This window comes from Schistocerca gregaria, chromosome 2 (assembly GCF_023897955.1).
Source record: "Schistocerca gregaria isolate iqSchGreg1 chromosome 2, iqSchGreg1.2, whole genome shotgun sequence".
Lineage (NCBI taxonomy): Eukaryota > Metazoa > Arthropoda > Insecta > Orthoptera > Acrididae > Schistocerca > Schistocerca gregaria.
In genome coordinates, this window is record NC_064921.1 from 254,821,375 (window position 1) to 254,846,932 (window position 25,558).

Consider the following 25,558-nt stretch of genomic DNA (forward strand, 5'->3'; position numbering starts at 1 on the left):
CCGAAACACCATTTTAAGATGGGTTGAAAACTTCAACACAACTGGTTCCGTAATTAAGAAAAAGCCACCTGGGGCTGTCAACACAGACCGAGAGAGGTGGTGCAGTGGTTAACACATTGGACACGCATTTGGGAGGACGACAGTTTAGATCACCATCCGCCCATCCACATTTACGTTTTTGTGAGTTCCCTGAATCGCTTAAGGCAAATGGCGGAATGGTTCCTTCGAAAAGGGCACGGCCGATTTCTTTCCCAGTCCCTTCTTAATTAGAGTATGTGCTCCGTCCCTAATGACATAACTATCGACGGGACGTTAAACATCATCATCTTGTTAAAACAGCACAAATGCCCAAATACAACGAGCGAGTTACTGGTGTCTGCGATACAGAGCCCTAAACGGTCAGTTCGCTGGCGTGCTGCGAGAGCTACATTACGATGTTCCAAACCACCACCTTCCTTCCCAGACCTTCGTCGTCACAGTAGGTGTATGGTTTGAACAAGAAGGGACTACTACGTACCCAGCTCGTGATTCAGTAGCTGTCTTACGGAATCAGTTTCCAGGTAGCATTAGCTCCAAAACGGCAATCTCCGCTGGCCTCCTCGCTTCCCTGATCTAAGCTTGTTTGACTTCTTTTTTGCGGGGATATCTCAAGTCCCTGTTACACACTGACTTGAAGAACCGACGTAGACAGTCGAGCAGGAAAAAGTTCATATTCCACGCCAGATGTCGATTGATGCTAGTGCGGGTTTTCAGGACCGGCTGGAATCATCCATAAACGTAAACAGCCAACATCAGAGCGACATGATTCTGTAAACATAAATTGAACAATGAAATTGCCGCGAGAAACTACGAATTATAAATAAAAATATTTGTAGCAAAACTGACTACGTGTATTTTATTTGATTTATGCGAATCCCATGACCTCGTTTAATAAGACTGGTCACAAAGTTATACACCACTCGGTTAATCTATCTCCAATGCATAAGACGGTAGAATCTTACGTTGCTCGCACAAAGTCATAAGGGTCGACAGATACGTTCGTAACAAGGAAGCGCAATTTCGAAACTCTTGAGCTTCTTCCGCTAAGCAGCGGGTTTTCCCACTTGACGGCCATGAGCTTAGGCGCCCTCGTACTTCATAATCTCGTGGCGCACCAGTAAACGATTACTTGCAAGTTACCAATGTTAACATCCATATTAACCGCTTCGTACAAAGGTAATCTTGTTAACTGTGGTTCAGAGTATTTGTTACATTGTTATTGATAATGGCAAATAGCTTAATGTACAACGTACTATATCCTTCAGAGCAAATTTGTGATGAGTCTCATATTCATCAAAGGTAATGAGTGGCATTACAAAGGGAGAGCTGCCTCAGAATCAACCCACCAGTATAGCTACGTTTGTTAGACATGGTACACCTTGGATGGAACTGAGATTCTTGATGCGTGAGGAATAACTAATCACCGAAAACCACCATTACTTATTTGCCTCTTAAGTGTCCTAATTTCTGTATATTTTGGGGTGATGCTAGCGTGAAGTGCGGGAGCTCGCAGACACTCTGATCGCAAACGTCGAAAATATAGTCTTTCGGAATGCAGGAAGTATTAGCTTAGTACATAATTTCGTAGCGTTTTTTTCTATAAGTTTAATTAACACAGCAGATACACATAACAGACTTTAGTCAGCAGTAATAGATTCGTCTTCACTATTTACAACAGTCTGTCAACGCTGGAGTAATTGTTCGACTCCGTGACTGTAGAAATCACGTGGTTTTGAGGCGAATAACTCGTCGAATCATTTTCGGAGGAAGGGAATTTCCTTAGAGGTTCTTCAAAAGAGAGCGTAAAACGTGAAAAATATGAAGGCACAAGATCAGGTTAATTAGATGGGTGCGGAATGACTTCTCAACCCAACTCCTGTAACTTGTAAAAACAGCAGTCTAGCAGAATGCGCGCGGGCGTTGTAATTAAGTAGCATCACTTCACGCAGTCTTCCTGGTCGTTATTCTGGGATTGTGTCTGCGAGACGTCTCAGTTGTAGACAATAAATGTCAGCTGTGATGGTTACACCTTGGGAAGCAATTCGTCGCTGTTCCATCAGATGCACGGGGAATTGCTGCTTTGTTCGGTCTCAACCATTCCTTTCTTTTCCCTATGTTAAAATAAATACACAGTTTGTCACCAGTAAAGATACAGGACCGTGTTGACGAGCCAACTGATGACGCGCAAGCAGAGATGCTTTTATTTTTATTTTTATTTTGGCTTAGAGCATGCGATACCCATACACTCAATTTTTGAACATTCTTCAGTGCATGCAAATGTCGCATGGTGGTGGAGTGATTACAGTTCACCACGTTTGCCAGTTCTCGCGTATGCTGATGTGGTTCACTGTAGATTAATGAGTTTAAACGTGCTTTAGCAAACCCCGAACGTCTTCCTGGACGTGGAGAGTCACTAGTGTCAAAACTGTCCCCCTTAAAACGAGACAACCATTTTCTTGCCTTGCCTTGCTCTGTCGAATGCCGTTATCCTCATACACGGCGCAAATGTTTTTGGCTGTTCTGCCGGTGCTATTGCCACTATATTGAACTGAAACAGAAGAATATGTGGGAAATGTTCCAGTTTCTCCACTTGGCGCTCCATGTTTCTAGCATACGTCCGCCATTCACTATCTACAAATGAAAAAGGATAATATGTAAACTCACAAAGCTTCAGCGAACTAAAAATAAGAAATGACAATAGATAAATAAACCTACAGCGACCGGAATACCAACGTGTAAATCAAGAACGCTACGAGCTTATGCACCAACCTAATGTTTAGTGTGATTTCCGCAGTCTTTACTACAGCTTCCATGTTAATATGAATCTCATGTTATGCAGACACACTTTTAAAGCATTTTCTAAAATTATGCTTGCACCGTGCAGTCCTGTTCAATACCGATGTAATACACTTCAATATTACTCGATGTGGAACGTGCAAATGTTCGCAGATTTCCTACTCAATGTATGGATTCTTGGAATTCTGTAGTTTTTATTCTTGTGTGTCTCGCCAGTTACTTAAATTCAGTGCTAAACCTACTTCTAATTACTAATTTATTTGTAGTCACGATCATGTGTAAGTTAATAGAAATTGTTTCACTTTCTCTTAGTGGACTCAAGTTTGGTTTTTATTGCTTCCTGTCATGACAGGCGTGAACATGAAGAGTATGGTCTGTGGTGTAAGATAACGTTTTACCACTCCAGTCATATTGTAGATAGACCCCGTGCATTGTCCTCATCAAGCAACATTAGCGCAGGGCCACCCCATTTGCAGGAAAGTGGTTTATCAATTTAACAAACCAATTTCAGATATTTCTCCATGTTTACTTCTGTTGATCAAAATATTCCCCACTTTCTTTTAGTATGTGTCAGAAAAACATGGGTATTTTGTAAAAAAAAATCTTTAGGTTAACTGGGTTTTGTTGTCATTCTTTCGTATTGACTATTTAATTTATCCGAAACATTAACCCACTCTCACAACTGCTTTGTTGTTAATATGTAGAAATTTTTACAGAGCACTTTGAAGAATTCCCTGTCAACATTAGCAGAGTCTCGTATAATGTCATAATTCGTAGCGATGCCATTCATTTCTCGGACAACTTTCAGAGATGTGTAGAGTCCTTGACTTCTTCAGGCAGATAGTACAAATGTACAAGTTATCGACTATATCGTACTTCTAGGAAGTTCTAATGTGGAACCCTGTAAGAACATAACAAAAAAAGAAAAGAACAAACTCTAAAACGTTTCACTATATTGTTAATATGTTACAGCCAAGACTGAGGGAGTACCTCCGCCGTATTTAGCCTAATCTCCTGAAAACATCACCAAATGATAGAGGCACAGTTTCAGGACGTAAATACCAAAGGTGGATAAAAAACTGTTCGCAGCATCGATATAGATTTCCAGGTTACTATTTTGGCTGTTTATCAGTTGACGCATTAATAAGATTTCGTGATAATGTGTTCTTGTGACGGACATGTTTGCTCATACATATATTCGAGCAAAAGAGTTCCACTCCCCATGTTAGTTTGAATTGATGTTGAAAGAAGTGATCCGGAATACGTCAGTTGCCTTTTTAATCTGTGTAACATGAGATATGGCTCCTGCTGTGCAAGACGATATCCCATGGTTCGGAATACCACCAAAACCGCTCACTTTTAACTCCAAAACCTTGTGGCCATCATCTCGCGCTTATTTCTGGGTGGCAAATTGGTCGTAAATAACAGTAAGGCGAAAATTATCAGGAACTTCATTACTACCTGTTAACACAGTCCCCTTAGCTGTGGCTAAAACATTTCTTAGCAGTATCCTTTTTACACTGGTGCTAGTTTCTCAAGGTAAGCAGGAAAGGATCTGTGTAGTTTGGGAGGTGGAAGCTGGTCGTAAGTTGTGTTCCAAAAAGAACAGCGTAGAGATAGAAGTGATGACACTTTCTACAGGCCCTGACCATTTTGCAGGACAATGCTCAAGCGCTGTTACTGATTTATTTGACTGATGGGGCTGCTAAGTGCTATACCACCTACTGCACTCCCCTGACTTAAGCCCTCGTGAGTTCAACTCGATGTCTAAACCGAAGGAAACACTTCACGGCATTCGCTTCAGAACTGCTACAAATTCGTCGGGCAATAGACAGCGCCGCTCGAACTGTCAACACAACTGGCACTGCTAAGAGTATCCTACGACTTCCACACCGCTGGCAACGGGTTATACAGAATGCTGGCGACTACTTTGAGGTTCAGTAAAACTTTGAAACACATCTATTTTGTACGAGCTGTAAATAAACAGTTGCCACTATTAAAGTTCCAACCCTCGAATATGGGGTGTCTGTTCTTTCGGACATGTATACATAGTCCTAGATACATTTTAATTTCTTTTGAATACTAATGTTTTCATGCAACTGCTTAAAAAAAGATATTTTCTAATAAATTAAAACAAAAGTTAACCCGAAGGTTGCATTCCAAACCATGCTCTAACCCTAATTTTTCTTATTAAGAAACATTACCAGAGGTGAAGACTATGATAATTGAGAGGCAAAAATCATAGGAGCAGCAGAAGATCAAACTCGAGGCTTTTTGCTCGCTTGTCTGGATCTTGCCTCAAGGTCACAATTTCTTTTTAATAGTTTTTAGTATTTATTAATTACCATTTCAGTTTGATAATAAATATGGAATTCAGACAAATTTAAAATGAAAGTTGTTTCTAAGAAGAATCGGACCAGCTACCAATTACATGACTAGGACGCTATGCACACAACGCAGGACTTCGTCCTTTCATGTATTTAAACAGCGCTTGGAAATGTTAAAAGTTTTTAAGGAAGCGAGTCGCACTGCTTTCAGAAATCGAATAGGGTCAGTCCGTAGAGACTTCCTGAAGCCTGGAAGCTGTGTATTGCGCCTGACTGGGTAGGCAGACGTCTGTACTGCGAGGCACAGTAAAACCGAGCGGCGGCGTTTTTGCAGCGCGGTTTGTGTTACTACTAGGCGCATGGCACTTACGTAAGGCGAGCGGGGTCTCGTTGAGCCCGATGTGCCATTCGGTCTCTGGCCGAGGCGAGCGCCGTACTGCCCGCGAGAGCTTGGCCGCAGCGGCAGTGTGGCTACCGCTGGCTGAGGGAGGCTTGGCTCCTTAGCGGTCGCCCGCTACCTGCCCACTGACACAGTCGAGCCGCAGCGCCCTAGCCGTGGACAAGAGGCCCGGAATGAAGAGCGCAGCGCCTTAGGAAAGCTTCGGACGTGGATTAGCCGCGCAACAGGTACGACTGCTGTGCGTAAACACAAGTCTGTCCCCCAGAGCGGAAGCGTCCTATCTTTAAATATCATCTTGGTGTCGTCGTCAGTCCGAAGACTTGTTTGATGCCGCTCTAAACGCTACTCTATGCTGTGCAAGCCTCATCATCTCCAAATTACTACTGCAACCTACATTCTTTTGAACCTGTTTACTGTATTCATCTCGTGGTCTCCCACTACAATTTTTACCCCCACAATGGCCTCTAGTACTAAGCTAAGGATCTCCTGATGTACCAGAACGTGTCGTATCAACCGACCCCTTCTTTTAGTCAAGTACGCCATAAATCTCTCTTCTCCCCAATTCTGTTCAGTACCTTCGCATATTTTATAAAGGGCCCATACACGAGCGATAAATCGTTGCCAGTCAATCGCTCGCGTCGATTCCGCAGCACATGAGCGATTTACCTAGCAATTTCAACCAGTATTTCGTGTGCAACTGTAGTTTTAAGTTGTTCTGTAGAAATTGCGCTATTAGCTGCAGTGTAGTTTCGTCTTTTTTTATGTTGAATACTATCAGGGAAAAATGTAAGCGTGCATTGAGATGTGTTAAACGGTTTGTGAACAGTAGCTGTATTACTGAAATATTTCCATCTTCATGTACACAAAGTGTATTGTGTACGTCGCGTCTTTCCAGCCTGTATTTTGCAATTACATTTCAAAATATTTAATTCTTTTCTCACTTATTAGTCTTATAGCTTAATTACAAGTATTTACCTTCTGATTTTGCAATTTCAATGCATCGATAGAAATGTTATCAAATAGCAAAACTTGTCGTTTCCATGACACATTTTATAAATTATATTTGACGGAATTAAATTACGTGAAATGATACGGGAATTTTAAGTATTTGTTGTTATTGTTGTGCGAATACAATTGGTGCAGCTGGTCATTCCTGAGCTATCACTTCATCTCTGCACAACTACAGCAGCCTGCATCCATTTGAACCTGCTTATTATAATTAAGCTTTGACGTCTTCCTAGAATTATTCCCCTCAACCTTCAATTACCAATCAGATGATCCTTTGGTGCCTCGGGGTGGATGTGTCCAATCAACTTGTCTGTCTATTAGTCAAGCTGTGCCATAACTTCCTTCTCTCCCCAGTTTGATTCGGTACCCCCTGATTAGTTATTCGGTCAACACTTCTAATCTTCAGCCTCCTTCCATAGCGCCTCATTTCAAAAGCTTCTGTTGTCTTCTTGTCAGTACTGTTCATCATCCAAGTTTCACTACTGCACAATCCTACACTCCAGACAAATATTTCTCAGAAATGATTTCCTACCACTTTAACTTTACACTAGGTGTTAACAAATTTCTCTCTTCTGAAAACATTTTTCTTGCAATTGCCGGTCTCCATGTTATGTCATCTTTACCTCGGTCATCGGCAGTTACTTTGCTGCCCAGGTAAATAAACTGATCTATTATTTTTGGTGTCTCATTACCTAAACAAATTACTTCATTATCACGTTATTTAATTGGAGTACAATCCATTACCAATGTTTTACGTCCTTGATGTTAATGCTATAACCTCATGACGCTGTCTTTTGCTACAACTGCTCTTCAAAGTAATTTGTAGCCTCTGACACAATCACAACGTCGTGACACATCATCAAATTTTTAAATTTTTTTCTACCGGCACTTAAAATTCCCTTTCCAGATTTCTCCGTGGCTTCATTTACTGCTTCCTCAGTGTGCAGATTGAATAATGTCGGGGATAGATACAACTCTGCCTCACTACCTTCTCAACCACTGCCTCCTTCTCATGTCCCTTGACTTTTTTAACTGCTCTCTGATATCTCTAAAATTTGTAGATAACTTTTCGCTCACCGTATTTTATTCCAGCTACATACAGAATTTCATGGAGTGTATTCCAGTAAGCATTTCAGAAGTGTTCCCTAAATCTACAAACGCCTTTCTTCAGTCTATCTTACAAGGTAAAGCGTAGGGTCACATCACGTCCTGTGTTCGTACATTTTTTGCAGAATCTAGCCTATCCTTCCCCGAGGACGTCTTCTTTCACTTTTTCCATTTTCATGTAAATAACTCATGTCAGTATTTTGCAACTACGTTTCGGTAATACTCAAACCTGTCATCTCCTGCCGTCTTTGGAATAGGAATTATTACTCTTTTCTTGAAGACTGAGGGTACGGTACATAGCCTGTCTCAGAGATTATTGGCGTAGAAGTATTTTTTTTAAGGTAATGTACAGTATGTTCATCTTAAACGCTTAAATTGAAATGTCCACTTAATGTTATCTCATTCTGTCGCAAGTTAAAAACAATAAATCGTCTAATTGTTTCATAAATATCTGCAAATACAGCAGAGGCGATCCAGTATCGTACGACTATTATCATGAACGCCCCATTATATTTACTTCTAGTGCGCTAGCTTCAAAATGCTGCTTATTGCAAAAATATAAGCGAATGTATGTTTTTCTATTTTTATTCCTTGTTAAAATAATCGGCAACAGCGCCTCCTCCAGCTTCTCTTTTCTGAGTGGTTCGTGCTTCCTGAATAAAAAAATCTATTCTATAGTAGTTAGCACTCTACGCAATGAAATCTAAATTATCAATAACTAAAGTACTAGACAAACGAGCCACGAGACAGACAACCATATTGCCACGCGTAACCTTTGTAGTATGCTATACATCACATTGCTTGGGAACTGCGAGCGATCGGCGATCTACCGCTGCGATACACACACACGCGTGCCATTTACGGACATATCACATGACCTGGCGACAGATTGTGGGGATCTGTCGCTAATGCGTGGTTCGCGTAAGAGCCCTTCTCCTTACCCCCTCCCTTAAGTTTACGTTCACTGAGTTGAGCTTTTCCTATAAGCATGGCACGTGCCGGGTCTGGCCTCGTTGTCCTAGAGGCTGGCAATGTGGACGCCATGCGAGAGCAACTGGGAGACGGCGGAGTGGACATTCCCGACGGGAGTCCGCTGTCTCCGTCGTCTCCCCACAAGTGCATTTACCTTTTAAAGTGTCTAGTATCTGTGTCTGAAAACTGCTGGTAGAATAAATGTTATGAAATTTTATTTACTGCAGTCACATACGAAGCAGATCAGGCGGAGAGAGTTGAGAAATGTGGCCATCTGAATATGATTGAAATTAGTCTAACCTCTTCATAGCTACACAAAGTGTGTTGAGAGTATGACTGCAATAAAAGTTATTTCACAATTATTGTCATTATGTTGTTCTTTTCTAGCTGTAGCTGACGTAAATAAAGTGTGTTAGTTGTGCCGCATGTTTTGTTTATAAATCATCCCATCACTAACGGGATACGATCCAGGTAAGAAATTCTTCATATGGGTCAGTGCTCACTACAACAAATAGGCTGCTGACGCATCTTTTAATGTGGAAGTTTGTAATGTAGTGCACCTATTTTTTCCTAATGTCATCATAGCTATGTAAAATGCTAGCAACATGAATACCAGCTGGCCAATGTGCTGTAGATGTCGATACGTTGATTTCTGTGGGTCAGTTTAATCAATTGCTCACAGAAATCAAACGCGAGACCCACTTATGTTGCTTCGTACCTTTTTTTTAAATAACTGGGACCGTTCAGCCTAGTACTTTACTTTTGCTTGTGCTTACAATTCATCAACGTTTTTCACATGATGCATTTGAAGTGATATGTTACAAAGATTATTGTACTACATTTGTATCGGCACGTACCGACTTTGAGTTTCTCGTCTGGCCGCTTGTTCTCCACTATCTCACCGAAATCGCAGCACGCTGTTGCTGGGCTGTCCAGTACGGTTTATGTAAATAGCGCACTGGTAAGATCGGTGCCGTACGGCGAACCAGGCATTTTTAGGGATTCTCTTCACTGCAATCACGGAAGGGTTTCACATTGTTATTAATTTTATTATAGTTGCAAAGAAAACAGCTTTTACGATTGTTGGTCCAATCAAAGTTTAGTTACGTATATTTCTCACATTGTGGAGGTCCTGTCGTCAAAAGAGAGTAGCGATATACGGATACTAACAGACAAATATAGAAACTGTACCAAAAGACTCAAATCGAGGGAAGAAGTTAATTGGTCTGGCAAGACCGAAAAGCAATCAGGAAAATTAATCAAAAGAACCAATCAGAGAAAATGTTTATGTAGGTTGAAAGAAAAAAGGAATGCGCTAGAGGTGAGTATTGGACAACAGGGCAAACAATAATACTCGTAACAGCTGTTAAACACCTGGAAGCAGCTGACAAGGAACCTGCACCACTCTTTTAACAAGAAAATCCTAACCACTTACAGAATGCAGCGTAATTTGGAATCAAGTGTTTAATGTATCCAAAAACCTCCATATGGACAGCACTTGAAAATCTAAACTTTCGCTCCTTACCATTTTAACACAGAAGTCGTGTGGAGCCCAGATGATTAGCTTTTAGCTTCCAGATCTTAGCTCCATCTCTCTGTAACCGTGGAAACCAGGGTGACATTTTAACGAAATTCTTGTCTGTTATTGTTTTACTGTGTTAACAACACAAATGACAGCGCAACGTGAAAAATTTTTACATGAATGTGACTATTACACTTTATTCTCAATTTGCACCATTGCATTTTATAACATCCAAAAGCAGTGTGCGTTTAATTGCGTAACAATAGACAATGTTTTAATGACACAACTCTGTAACATTAACATAGTTTACGTGGTAGGAATATTCCAGCAGTTCGTGCAGATAGTGAAGACAGTTGTTTATAACACACGTACGTAAGTGTATTAACCTTTTGTATCCTTCGTTCGTCGTGTATCAAACATCGTCGAGATTAGCGCTAAGCATTGACATACAGAAACCATCGGAGACTTAATCTTGTTTCGACGGTACATCCAGTTAGTTTCTAAATCTTCAAAGTTCCACAAAGAACGAAGATGACTACAGGTGTGCACGAGTCTGTATCATAAAGTCAGTATCTGTAGTAGTTGTAACGTCTAAGTCCTGTTTGTTACTATTCACAGCTCTCTAAGGCAATAGAGATGATCAAATAAGAACCATTTAAAACAGTGCTTTCTCAGACTGTGCATGCTTTCTTGTGAAGGAAGGAATATTCCGGTTTAAAGTCCCGTCGAAGACGAGATCATAGAGGCAGAACATATGGTCGTACTGGGTACGAATCTGGAAGGAAATCGACCATGTTCTTTCAAAGGAACCATCTTGACATTCATCTTTGATTTAAGGATGGAGAACCCCACGGAGAACCTAACTCTGTATTACCGGATGACGATCCGAACAACCGTCCTGCCGATTGTGAGTAAAGTTTCTTAATTGCTGTACTACCTAGCTTGGCGATTTCCTGTGGAAGATACTGAGTTGTTTGGTAACTGTCTCTATGCTAGTCACGTTGCCTAGTGCGGACAAATTGTTTCAGAATCACAACACATTAATTCAAATAAACATAAGTATTCAATCGTGACACGACAGTCGGCGGACGTAGATATCTAGATTGTTTTTTGTGTCACTGTGGTCCATTGCATAAGTCAGGATAAGGAAGATTTCCTCCTTTGTCTTAGGTCCAAAAACAAAAACTGAAACTAGATGAGCATAATAAGGCATTAGTCGCCCCCCACCCCCGTGCAAGAGCACAGTAGTTGATTTGGAGCGTTGTAGATGGTGTTTAACTGTTGCAAGACGGTCCTATGATCCTCTGCCACTGACGTAGGTAAAGTGCTGTGTATGTGCAATAGTTTAAAATGCATCAGTGCAGTAAGGTTGGTCGATATAGATACGTAACACGACGACAGAAAGAAGCTATTGTGTTGCGACGTGCCATGACCACAGTGAATGAAGATGTCCGCATTGTTGGGAAGCAGTGAGGCTTGTCAAACTATGTAAAAGAAATCGTGTACCAGTCGCAGCCATGTAACACGGCTTACGAACATTGGTAACAAAAAGAAGTAAATCGACAGTAACCGGAGAAGAGGGTCTTGCCTGGAATTGCCGCTGTCAGTGAATGCAGATCCATCTAAACGAGTTTCCGAGCATCATTGCGAAGAGAACTGCAACCTGGTTAAAGGCCATTGATGATACCGACACACATAGCTGTACGTCTTCAGGGGGCGAAGCAATGCAGAAATCAGACAGTGTATTGGTTCAAATGGCTCTGAGCACTATGGGACTTAACATTTTAGGTCATTAGTCCCCTAGAACTTAGAACTACTTAAACCTAACTGACCTAAGGACGTTACACACATCTATGCCCGAGGCAGGATTCGAACCTGCGACCGAAGCGGTGTCGCCTAGAAGCGCTCGGCCACTCCGGCCGGCAGACAGTGTCTGGACTCGGGGCGTCAGAGTGGTCCGACGACCAGCGTTTTTGCCCCCTTTCAAGTGATGTGGGGCGTAGAGTGCACTGACAGCCCAGCGAGGCGTTTAGCCCCCAGTGTGCAGGGCGTAATTGAGGCTGGAGGCGGTTGTGTCGTGCTAACGGGGACCATTCATTCAGGTTCCGCTGAAAATGAACCAGGACGACTGTCAGCACACTCTGTGACTAAATGTTGGCTTTTCTTCTGCATCTTCATGAGTATGTTTTGGACACTGACGCCTTTCAAGACAACAGCCGTTTCCATAGGACTGCACGCTTACGGTTTGACTAACACCGAGGCACCCTATCGCACCTCAACTGCTGAGCCAAATCACTCAATGTAAATTCGATTGAACGTATCAGACTATTTTTAAATAAAACAGTCTTCGTTGCGAAAATACTGCCTTTGTAGGGCATCATCAAATTATTATGGAATGAGAGACATTTGTAGAACTATGCATGTGCTTCTGACACAGTCAAGCTCAGTGAAGAAAGATGTTTGCAGTTCTGTAAGTGTGTTCCTATCGCTGCCGCTGCACTTGCAGTTACGACTGTATCAGAGGCAACATGCCCAGGTTAGCTCGACCTGTACGTACGCTTATTCCATAGCATAATAGTTCTACGCATGTCTCTCAATCCGTGATAATCTGACGATGCTCTACAAAGGCGAAACACGTCGTTAAAGCAATAATTTCGCGACCAACACTGTTATATACAAAAATAACCTTTATACGTTTGTTGTACCAGTCGGCCGGATGCAGTGGGAGATGTTTTCTGAGACTAGTTGGAACAGCGAGTGTCACGTAGCAAATAATATGCCAGCAGTTTGTCATCTGTCCGGGATCTAATCGTCAGTGAGTTGCTGTAGCTGCATTTGTAGTACTAGAAGACTCACTTCGTCGCCGAATTAAGGCCGTTATCAAGTTACCTGTAATAACGTGAGGTCTTCTGTGCTGGCGTGAAACACTGACAAGGAGACGGCACGACCGTGGGGTCAGGGATTTGTCCGCAATTTTGTGTGGCGAAAGAGGACCCCAACACCTCACGTGGTTAAAATATTAGGACGCACTTCCCGGAAAATCCCGGGAAAATCGATCTAAAGTTTTTTAGATGCCTTGTGAGTACAAAATGTTAGTACACTGCCGAGCCGCCGTCTGGCCTACATGGTTAGCGCTCGGACCCTTACGCCAGAGGTCTCGTGTTCGATTCCTCCTCTGGCACTTTTTTTTCTTCTGTTTCATTTTCTTTGGTTATTCCACCAATTATTCAGAAAGTTTTCCAAACATACATTATCTTTAACAAATTAGTTTCATTATTGAATAAAAACTATTTTCTTTTTGTCCAACAACACAATTCATAGCGGTGGGTTTTCCATTTTTCATTGTGAAGTATACGAGGAGAAACATTGCCTTTTTAATCAGAATAACAAAGTCTATCGGAAAACATTCAATTTTTACACATATAGTAATTGTAAACAAGAACCCCAGTGGTAATTATCGTAAAAACAAACAAAGCAATAATTTTTGCGACATCTTGCGAAAGATATAAAAGCGGATTTTTTTACAATCACAGGGCGTTTGCAATAAATCTGTACAAAAACATTCCCCATTAACATTTACGAAAATGTTTAGAGTTTCTGACAATTTTGAGGCAAACCAGGTATATTCAATCATGTCTCGGAATATTGGTGACGATAATTGACGGTGAATTATAGAATTAATTTTTGTACAGTCTTCTCGGGAATTAATTTCACGATTCTCCTGTAACAATGCGCTGCAATTTTGGAAGCAACAGAAGAGAAAAAAAAGTGATGGAGGAATCGAACCCGTGACCTTTGGCGTAATGGGCAGAGCGCTAACCACGTAGGCCAAACGGCGGGTCGGCAGTGGACTAACATTTTACACTCATAAGGCACCTAAGAAACTCCGGATCGATTTTTCTCGGGATTTTCCGAGTAGTGCATCCTAATACTGTATTTTAACCACGTGAGGTGTTTGGGGTCCTGTTTCACCACACAAAATTGCGGGAAAATCCCCGACCCCATAGTCGCGCCGTCTCCTTGTGAGAGTGGAGAAGGACTCGCAGTGTTTGTGCGTTTCCGTTTGCACCGTTTGGAGTTGTGAGGCAGCGGTGTGGCAACGGCCGCCTCACCACGTGTCCCCCGCGTCCTGAAAAAGCAGCCTTGAGGGCTGCAGCGGCGGCGACGCGACCGCGTTCCCACCGGACCTCGTCCGTATCTGGCCGCTCCCACAGCTGCGCTATTTTCGTGCGAATTAGACGCGAACACTTCTCGGGACGGGGTCCGGCGGCTGACAGACGGCGCTGCAGCTACACCGTGCACTGGGCCGGTGACGCGTCAGTATAGAATAAATTTCTTTTATTTCCTTCAGTCCTTACAAGGGAACCTCCCCATCGCACCCCCCCCCCCCCCCCCCTCAGATTTAGTTACAAGTTGGCACAGTGGATAGGCCTTGAAAAACTGAACACAGATCAATCAAGAAAACAGGAAGAATTTGTGTGGAACTATGAAAAAAATAAGCAAAGTATACAAACTGAGTAGTCCATGCGCAAGACAGGCAACATCACGGAGAGTGTGAGCTCAGGAGCGCCGTGGTCCCGTGAGCAGCTGCGGAACGAGAGGTCCTTGGTTCAAGTCTTCCCTCGAGTGAAAAAGTTTACTTTCTTTATTTTCGCAAAGTTATGATCTGTCCGTTCGTTCATTGACGTCTCTGTTAACTGTAATAAGTATAGTGTCTGTGTTTTGCGACCGCACCGCAAAACCGTGCGATTAGTAGACAAAAGGACGTGGCTCTCCAATGGGACCCGAAAACATTTGATCGAAGGTCATAGGTCAACCGATTCCTCCACAGGAAAACACGTCTGAAATATTCTATACGACACTGGTGACGGCATGTGCGTCACATGGCAGGAATATGTTGACGACCCACCTAACTTGTACACTTGGCGAATGGGTAAAAAGATTCTTCTACTTTGCCCGATTTAGGTTTTCTTGTTGATGGTGATAATCACTCCCAAAAAAGTGATGAAAACATAAACATGTGATGAAAACATTGTCACATAAAATGCAAAAGTTTCACATTCGCACAGTTTTCCCTGTGCTCTGTCAAAACGTATGTTTTTAATGTTATCAAATTTTTCCGTGTGTAGACCGTCAAATCCTGCATATGTCCAAGCAAATCTGAACATGTCCTGGAATTTAGGAGAGCGAAGTTGATTATGTGTGTCTGAACTTTGATAATTGTCTGGAAATAAAAAATTAAACTTTTCACTCAAACCAAGGACCTCTCGTTCCGCAGCTGCTCACGGGACCAAGGCGCTCCTGAGCTCACATTCTCCTTGATGTTGCCTATCTTGCGCATGGACTACTCAGTTTGTATATTTTGCTTATTTTTTTCATAGTTCCACACAACTTCTTCCTGTTTTATCGATTGATCTGTGTTCAGTTTTTCAAGGCCTATCCACTGTGCCAACTTACAACTAAAACTGAAGGGGGGTGCGAAGGGGAGATTCCCTTGTTAGACTACCAGTTTCGGTCAGTAATGACCATCTTCAGATCTGTTTTATAACAGTTCATAACAAATTCGTGTGGCATCCTCACAAAACATAGCATCGTCGCACATATTTAAAATATAGCGTAAACTTGACCACAGGGCCGGTGGAGTTTTATTGTCAATGGCGCTACTGTTCACAACAAACTGCAGTAGTCAGATGCTTATTCTACGCTTCCTGACTGACTCTTTTTATTATTATTATTATTATTATTATTATTATTATTCAGCGAGCATGTCGCAGTTTGTGAGACATCAGTGTTCCGCGCCTGCTCTTTCACATGTCAGATATTGTGACGGTGTCGCACCACGTCACATTGTACCAAAAACTTACCATCTCAGTATATGGTTGAAATAATTGAGTGGAATCTTCAAAATATCTTATCTTCAGCGGATACGAATTTCGGTATCATTCGGTTGGAACTCCAATCCTCCACAGGGATTTTTTTGCTTTCTCTTATTTTATGTGACTTTCACGTCAGACAAGACATTAAATGAAGGTTGAACCGCAGCTGTACTGATGAAACTTTTGGAGTTTGTTCTGGTATATTTTGTAACTTTTTTGGGATAAGGTCTATCTTACTTCATATTTAATGAAATAAGTTTTTTTTGTTCACAATTCTCAAAAATATCGTTTGTGGTACCTTGAGAATAAATAAGAGAAAAAAGTTAGACTGACCATGAATTTAAGTTGAATTTCTTAAACATAATCTTTTATCGTCTATCGGTTGTCCATTAGCACTCGCTTTTATTGTTGTCATAGTTATTCTAATGAACGACCCTGTTTGCAAAAACGATTCCAGGCCTCCGTATAGTTCTATGTACATCAATAAATTAAACGTCACAGACTATTTGTTTCAGTTTTTCGCACTCTGCTTAATTTTCTGAGATAATCACATGCAAACGACACGAGGTCCGTAGTACAACTCAATACTGGAAGATGCTGCACAGATACGAATATTCTCGCCAAAACTTTACTCCAAAGAACGTACGTCAACGAAAGTGGTTTACTCATATTGAACATTCTTTCAATGTTTTATAATATCTTCCAGTAATAATAATAATAATAATAATAAATGGAATTTTGATGCAAAAAGAGCCAGATTTGGAACTAAAATGTGTGTTCATTTTTGACTACGCCCATTCTCAAAGCAACCCATGCACAAAGGTCAAAATTAGAGTATATATCGAAATACATGTATATATTTTATACGAGTACAAAGCAGAAACGGACAGTATATCACAAGTAGTACACACAAGCGTTTGCCAAGTAAAATGTCCACCAAAGTTGCAGTAAACAAAGTGAGTACAATCCGTATGACCACAACTAATGTTCTGTAACGAATGATACTAGTCCAGTTGGAAGCTACTAGGAAACATAGGAGAGGTGACACCGTCTTCGGGCCGTAAATCTTTTATTTCTGGAAAGGTTGTTTCCATAACAATTCGCAGTGGTTAATACACTGGACTCGCATTCAGGAGGACGACGGTTCGAACCTGCGTCCAGCCATCCTGATTTAGGTTTTCCGTGATTTTCCTAAATCGCTTCAGGCAAATGCTAGGATGGTTCCTTTGAAAGGGCACGGCCGTTTTCCTCCCCTACTCCGATGGAACCGATGACCTTGCTGTTTGGTCCCCTGCCCCAAATCAACCAACAAACCTTAAAAAAAACAAGCAGTGTACAAAACAATTACATAATCGAGTGCACACGCACACGTGCAGCCGCGCGGTCTAGGGATCTTGCCATGGTTCTCGCGGTTGCTCCCGTCGGAAGATCGAGTCCTCCCTCTGTCATGGGTGTTACATAGGTTAGACTAAGTATATGTAAGCCTAGGGACCGATGACCTCATCAGTAATGCATTTACTCGTATTTTTCCTCGATAAGTTCGCATCGGTAAGACTTAGTTCTGTATATAATTTTCCTTCGGGATTGGGTGTACGTTACCAGTGATAAATAGCAATACGGATGGGTTTAGTGGTGTCGAATTGGCTGGTTTGTAATTCGCGTAATGACTCGCCGAATGCAATGGAAGACGGGACGACGGCCCTGTTCTGAGCTGTCACCATAGTGACGGTAACCGTATCACAGTACTTTTGTATGTTAGGTTTGTTGCGTTACTTGGTATTTTATGTCGTGCGTTTTATTGATTATATGTTAGGCTTTTTCATTCTCGTGAAACTGTTTTCGCTGAAAGTAAGGAAACTAGGATAACAAACCGAATCAATCATAATTGCTTTATTACTCTGTAACGAGCCAACGGTTAGCAACGAATCCATTATACCATTTTATTCAGAAAATATCCTAAACAACCTACGATATTTTATCGTTGGCTTTAGGGTTGTTCGTGTATATTTCAAGGAGCGCCTTTGTTCGTATTCCTTGTGAAACTACTATACGTCACCATTTATGCCTTCACAGCCATCAGTATAAAGTAGTAGTAGTAGTAGTAGTAGTAGTAGTAATAGTAGTAGTAGTTTTATTCATCCGTAGATCTCTTTTTAAAAGGATATAGGACATGTCAAAGTATTTACAAGCTTAGATCAATTTACAATAAGCTAATTCGTATACACATATATTTACAGACTTCTAGTTAGAGACAATCATTAGATTTTACTCCTGGTATACAATAATTTATTTACAAATAACTCATTAAATAATGTAATGCCACACTATTCACTCATATTTCACTATCAGTCACTGCACACACTATACACACATTGTTTCATAACACTTCACTCACCACACACACACACACACACACACACACACACACACACACACACACACACACACACACAGGTGAGATGTTTGATACATGACCAATTCACTTTATTTAGTTGTTCTAATCCCCCATCATCTTAAACGTCTTTTTTTGGTTATACTTTTTGTTTCATTTTTTTATATGTGGAAGAACTATTGGAATAGTAAAGGCGAAATACTCTGTAATTCGGGCGCGGGGTAGCCTCGCGGTGTAGGGGGTCCTGTCACGGTTCGCGCGGCCTTTTTCGTCTGAGGTTCGAATCGTCCCTCGGGCATGGGTGTGTTTGTTGTCCTTGGCGTAAGTTAGTTTATTTAGTGTGTAAGCCTAGGGACCTATGACCTCATCAGTTACCTGCTCTCCTGTGACCCAGCCCCGCAGTGCCCTTGTGGTCATGCATTGACAGTGCGCCATGTTTTATTGTCGTGTCCCCGTTTTAGTCAATCTCGTGTTGTCCTGTCTCTGCCATCTACTTTACAGGATATTTTAGGTGATGACGCTCGAGCAGCTGCTCGTGTTCTTTGTTTTATTACTTTGACTGGCTTGTCCAAAGACATCTAACTCTTTCACTTATTTTATCTGCATCTTTGTAAGAACTTTCTGGTGTCCCCCCCCCCCCCCCCCCCCCCCTTGAGTTTTACTAGATTCTATGTGCTCCTACAATTAACCCCCCCCCCCCCAAAAAAAAAAAAAGACCTCATCAGTTTGGTCCCATAGAACCTAACCACAAATTTCCAAATTTTCTCTAATTCGGAAGTACCTGTTCAGAAAGTTACTGTGTTAGCAGGCCGGGTGTAATGTTACAGAATTAAATGTTGGGCTTAGAATTCCTGGTGCGGCCGATATTATTGGCTTCCGAGCTTGTCATTCCCTTCGCTGTAGCAGTGATCTCTCTATATATGAAAAATGCCAGGTTTTGCCGTGATTTGTAGTAGATTTCTAACTGATACCCCTCCCTTTCATCCGTTCCCCTCCATGTTAGTGGCCGCATAGGTTAATTCATAGGTCGGGGGGCGGCCCAACACTTCTGGACAATGCCTATCAAACCATAGTGGTGTTAAAAAAAAAAAAAAAAAAACCTAACGTGCGCAAAACTTTTGAGTTGCAATTTTTAAATTGCCCCTGCCGGCTGTGGTGGCCGAGCGGTTCTAGGCGCTTCAGTCCGGAACAGCGCTGCTGCTACGGTCGCAGGTTCGAATCCTGCCTCGGGCATTGAGTGTGCTGTCCTTAGGTTATTTAGGTTTAAGTAGTTCTAAGTTCTAGGGGACTGATGACCTCAGATGCTAAGTGCTCAGAGCCATTTAAATTGCCCCTACCCTAAAATAACTGCCACTTAACTGGTGAAACGGTTGCAGTGGCCTTCCTCTATATCTGCTAATGAAAAACTGGTGTACCAAGTTGGCGATGGCCCCTTGCAGTTCACGACTTCTCTATTTGGCCATGAGAGCATGTGCTTTCCGCAACTGGTAACTTTCCCTTCCGGTATAACATGACTAGGCAGTGAGGCGGCGCTAATCGTAAGCTCACGATGGCCTCAGACTAAGATCGATTTGTTAGAGAATTCATGGAAACAGAAATAGTCTGTGAAAGCGAATTATTGGTTATTTGAAAACTATCATTTTTGTAACTGGTTGGCTGTCCTTTATTGCTGCTGTTCTCTAACCTTTGCTGTAGTGCAGCCTTGTTCAAAATATTGAAAGCAAATTTGTTTATTTAGTTCAGCAACTGGTTTTAGATCGTTACGATCGTCACCACACTGATATGACTCCTCAGTAAATAAAAATCGTCACAAAATATAAAAACTGAGGTGAACAGTCAAGGCCCGTGACGTAAGGTCGTCGTGAAGCTGTAAACATAGTTTTATTGTGCTTTTATGTTTTGTGACGCTGCCAATCATTGCTATAATTTTTATTTATTTATTTTGCTAAGTTTGACGAGACAGATCAGTCTGATAATGGTCGTAACGATCGAAACCAGGTATTGAATTGAATAAACGACGACATATCTTAGAAGATAGGTTAAGGAAAGGCAAACCTAAGTTATAGCATTTGTAGACTTAGAGAGGAATTCGTGACTGACTGCATCAAACCTGCCAGAAGACTGATGACGAAAGAGAAAGCTTTCAACAATGTTTACTGGAATACTCTCTTCGAAATTCTGAAGGTAACAGGGGTAAAATTGTAGAGCGAGACCAAGAGTTGAATACAGTAAGCAGGTGCAGAAGGATGTAAGCTGCAGTAGTTATTCGGAGATGAAGTGGCTTGCACGGTATAGAGCAGCATGGATAGCTGCATAAAAGTAGTCTTAGGACTGAAGACGCCGACAGGAACAGACGAATTTGCGATCAAAGACTGTTTCGGTTTCCAGGTATTCTTATATACTAGATCGTTGTTATCATCAAAGTGATCCTGTCAGCCCTCATAGATTTGTTAGCCACTTAGTCACTATACTTATATGTAGGTAGTCGTACTACAGATACTGTACTATATATATAATAGGTCTACAAATATGTAAAACATTATCGGTTTTCTTGTTGCGTTAGTTTCGGATAAAATTTCAAGCTTTCGACGATTTCCTCCATCGTCATCGTCAGGAGCAACTGACTGTCTTCATTGCTATTGTGGTAGCCTTTTTTATAGCCCGTGGACGGCTTCTGATTGGTCGGCGATTAGTACTGCTGTCGCAGACGGTGTCAATGTGTGCGCCGTTGGCGCCACCGCTTAAGTTGGAACGTAAACCTTGGAAGGAACGTCTCTGCTGCTTCTCTGCAGCAAGCGCTCGTTTCCATACACAACTCAGATGGTATCCGCTATCGCGGTTAAAGTTCTTTTGGCTTATTCTTATTTCAACAGCCTCCTTAATAACAGAATCCTAGTACGTGGAGGCATGGGGCAGAATTTTTGTTTCATCGAACAATATTTTATGTTTGTTCGTTAGGCTGTGCTCCGCAATTTCCCCAGTTCTCTATTTTTAATATGGTGTTGGTGTTCTGCACAGCGGTCGGAAACGGTACGAATCGTCTGACCTATGTAATTGCTTCCACACTCACATGGGATATTATAAACTCCAGGAACCCTTAGGCAGAGATTGTCCTTAATAGGGCGCATTATCTCCTTGATTTTCTTAGGAGGCGACGGAAAATAGGTCTTATACCTCGACAACTCAGGACTATTCCTATTTTGCTGGAAATCGCGCCACAAAAAGGAAGAACCACAATCCGTGTTTCATCCTGTGAGTGTGCAGCATTTTCGCATTTTCACGTTTCATTTTTTTCCGGGGGGGGGGGGGGGGGGGGGGATATGCTGTCTTTTTATATCGCATGCACCATAGCCATTCCTACGGAATACGTACTTCAGATAGTTAATCTCGGGCCTTAAGTTGTCCTCGTCAGAAACAGTTTTTGCTCTATGACCCACGTGTTCAAAACGGCTCTCTTCTGAGTAGGATGTTGGAAACTCTGTGCATTCAGGTATAAATCAGTATGCGTCGGCTTACGGTATACAGAGTGGCCAAGACGCCCGTCCGCCTGTCGTTGCACTAAAAAGTCTAAGAAAAGCAGTCTCCCTTCCTTCTCCATCTCGACAGCGAACTGGATATTCGAATGCATGCCGTTCATGTGTTGCATGAATTGTTCGAGAACTTCTGCGCCGTGTGGCCAGATCATAAATGTATCGTCAACGTAACGAAAAAATGAGGATGGACGGGGGGGGGGGGTTCCGAATTTAATGCACGTTTCTCAAAATTCTCTCTATATTGTGGCAGTTTGTCTTTAAATGCGAACAGTTTGTGTTTCAGTACTGGGCTGGAACGCATCAATTGCTTTTTATAATGATGTCCTGTGACTTGTCTTCGTCTTTTTCAGTAGCTGCGAAAACGTTCTGTCTTCCACCGCCATACCGGTCTTAGACATCAAAATCACTGTTCTTATAGCTTTGAAAAGATTCGCTGTACGTTCTTCCACTAATAGTTCCCTAACCATTGGTCTTACCCAGCATTTTAAGAGCCACAGCCGCAGATTTCGTCATGTTAAAAGAGAAAATTAAAACTTCCCGCAAATGGCGAGAAATGGGTACGTTGACATACTTAATCGAGAATAATCTTATGATGCAATCACAAATCGACTAATATGTTTATGGCATTATATTTACAGATGCCTAAGCTTATTGTATTACAACTAGGACCAACTATATAAATCCCACTTGCCGTTACTGCCGTGTATTGCGAAACGGCGGAAGTAAAGTTGTAAACCTAATAATTTATCTGGTCGTTTGCTTACGAATAGTTCTTAAGTGTAACAACCACCTAAAATTAATCTAGGAAATTCAGATGCTGTACGTATGCAGTCAGCGTCAAATATTCGGTGATGAGGACGAACATGTGGAGGTCAAATGGAAAAAAATTGAACGGCACATTCAGTATGCCCTAGGCAAGTATGTTCCGAGTAAGGTTTTAAGGGATGAGAAAGATCCACCATTGTTTAATAGCAGTGTTAAAACAGCGCTACGTAAACAAAGAGCACGTCATCTCAGATTCAAGAGAAGTAAAAATCTAGCTGACAAACAAAAGCTGAACGAAGCGAAAATGAACGTAAAGAGAGCAATGAGAGAACCGTTCAATGATTTTGAAAGTAAGACGTTGTCAACCGACCTGAGTTAAAACCCTAAGAGATTTTGGTCATATGTAAAATCAGTGAAACGAACGTCGTGTGGTTAGGGCCTCCCGTCGGGTAGACCGTTCGCATGGTGCAGGTCTTTCGAGTTGACGCCACTTCAGCGACCTGCGCGTCGATGGGGATGAAATGATGATGATTAGGACAAAACACCCAGTCCCTGACCGGAGAAAATCTCCGACACAGCCGGGAATCGAACCCGGGCCCTTAGGAGTGGCATTCCGTCACGCTGACCACTCAGCTACCGGGGGCGGATTGTAAAATCAGTAACTGTGTCAAAATCATCTATTCATTCTCTCGGCGACCACAACGGCTCCGAAACGGGAGATAACTGAGAGAAGGCCAAATAATGAATTCGTTCTTCCGAAGTTGTTTCACCTCCTTTTAATCGTCGTACGAAGATCGAAATGGCAGATATTGAGATAACCGACCTCGGAATTGAAAAGCAGCTACAATCGCTTAGTAGCGGAAAGGCTTCAGGACCAGATGAGATACCTATAAGATTCTATAAAGATCACGCGAAAGAACTTGCTCCCTTTCTAGTATTAATTTGTCGTAGACCGCTTGAGCAACGAAAGGTACCTAACTACCGGAAAAGCGCAGGTCATTCCCGTTTTTAAGAAAGGCGCTAAGACAGATCCACACAATTATAGACCTATATCGTCGACGTCAATCTGTCGTATAATTATGGAACTGGTTTTATGCTCGAGAATTACGACATTTTGAAAAATGAACATCTCCTCTATAAAAATCAACATGGATTTCGCAAACGTAGATCCTCCGAAATTAAGCTCTCTCTGTTCCTCCATGAGATCCACAGCGCAGTGGACAATGGCGCTTAAGTTGATGCCGTGTTCCTTGATTTCGGGAAGGTATTTGACAACGTCCCGCATTGCCAGTTAATGAAAAAATGCGATTGGATGCAAGACTTTCTTTCAGATAGAACTCAACAAGTCGCTCTTAACGCAACTAAATCGACAGATGTAAAGGTAATATCTGGAGTACCACAGGGAAGCGTGATAGGACCGTGGCTGTTTACAATATACATGGTGGTCCATTGATAGTGACCGGGCCAAATATCTCACGAAATAAGCATCAAACGAAAAAACTACAAAGAACGAAACTCGTCCAGCTTGGAGGGGGAAACTAGATGTCGCTATGGTTAGCCCAGTAGATTGCGCTGCCATAGGTCAAACGGATATCAACTGCGTTTTTTTTAAATGGGAACCCCCATTTTTTATTACATATGCGTGTAGTACGTAAAGAAATATGAACGTTTTAGTTGGGCCACTTTTTCCGCTTTGTGATAGATGGCGCTGAAATAGGCACAAACGTGTAAGTACGTGGTATCACGCAACATTCCGCCAGTGCGGACGGTATTTGCTTCATGATACTTTACCCGTGTTAAATTGGACCGTTTACTAATTGCGGAAACGGTCGATATTGTGTTGATGTATGGCTATTGTGATCAAAATGCCCAACGGGCGTGTGCTATGAATGCTGCTCGGTATCGTGGACATCCAAGTGACCAGACCGTTCGCCGGATAGTTCCGTTATTTAAGGAAACAGGAAGTGTTCAGCCGCATGTGAAACGTCAACCACGATCTGCAACAAAGGATGATGCCCAAGTAGGTGTTTTAGATGCTGGCGCGGCTATCCGCACATCAGTAGCAGACAAATTGCGCGAGAATCGGGAATCTCAAAAACGTCGGTGTTGAGACTGCTACATCAACATCGATTGCACCCGTACCATATTTCTATGCACCAGGAATTGCGTGGCGACGACTTTGAACGTCGTGTACAGTTCTGCCACTGGGCACAACAGAAATTACGGGACGATGACAGATTTTTTGCACGCGTTCTATTTAGCGACGAAGCCTTATTCACCAATAGCGGTAACGTAAACCGGGATAATATGCACTATTGGGCAACGGAAATCCACGATGGCTGCGACAAGTGGAACATCAGCGACCTTGGCGGGTTAATGTATGGTGCGGCATTATGGGAGGAAGGATAATTGGGCCCCCATTTACTCGACGGCAAAGTATGCTGATTTCCTACGTAATGTTCTACTGATGTTACTACAAGATGTTTAACTGCATGACAGAATTGCGATGTACTTCCAACATGGTGGATGCCCAGCACATAGCTCGCGTGCGGTTGAAACGGTATTGAACCGAATATTTCATGACAGATGGATTGGTCGTCGAAGCACCATACATACCATGGGTCGCGGGTTCACCGGATCTGACGTCCCAGGATTTCTTTCTGTGGGAAAAGTTGAAGGATATTTGCTATCGTGATCCACCGACAATGCCTGATAACATGCGTCAAGCCATTGTCAATGCATGTGCGAAAATTACGGAAGGCGAACTACTCGCTGTTAAGAGGAATGTCGTTACACGTATTGCCAAATGCATTGAGGTTGA

The 25,558-nt window shown here is 42.2% G+C and overlaps 1 protein-coding gene across 2 annotated transcripts in view; it reads left to right on the forward strand.

Moving 5' to 3' along the window:
- Positions 1-25,558, forward strand: part of LOC126336807 (suppressor of hairless protein) — a 198,580-nt gene that overhangs the window by 64,920 nt on the left and 108,102 nt on the right. The window contains exon 1 of one of the 2 annotated variants that reach the window (XM_050000850.1): positions 5,510-5,789. The exons of the other annotated variant lie outside the window; for it this stretch is intronic. The gene's annotated coding sequence lies outside the window, so the exon portion shown is untranslated. Of the gene's footprint in view, positions 1-5,509; positions 5,790-25,558 lie in introns of those variants that run through there. 2 annotated transcript variants of the gene reach the window in all.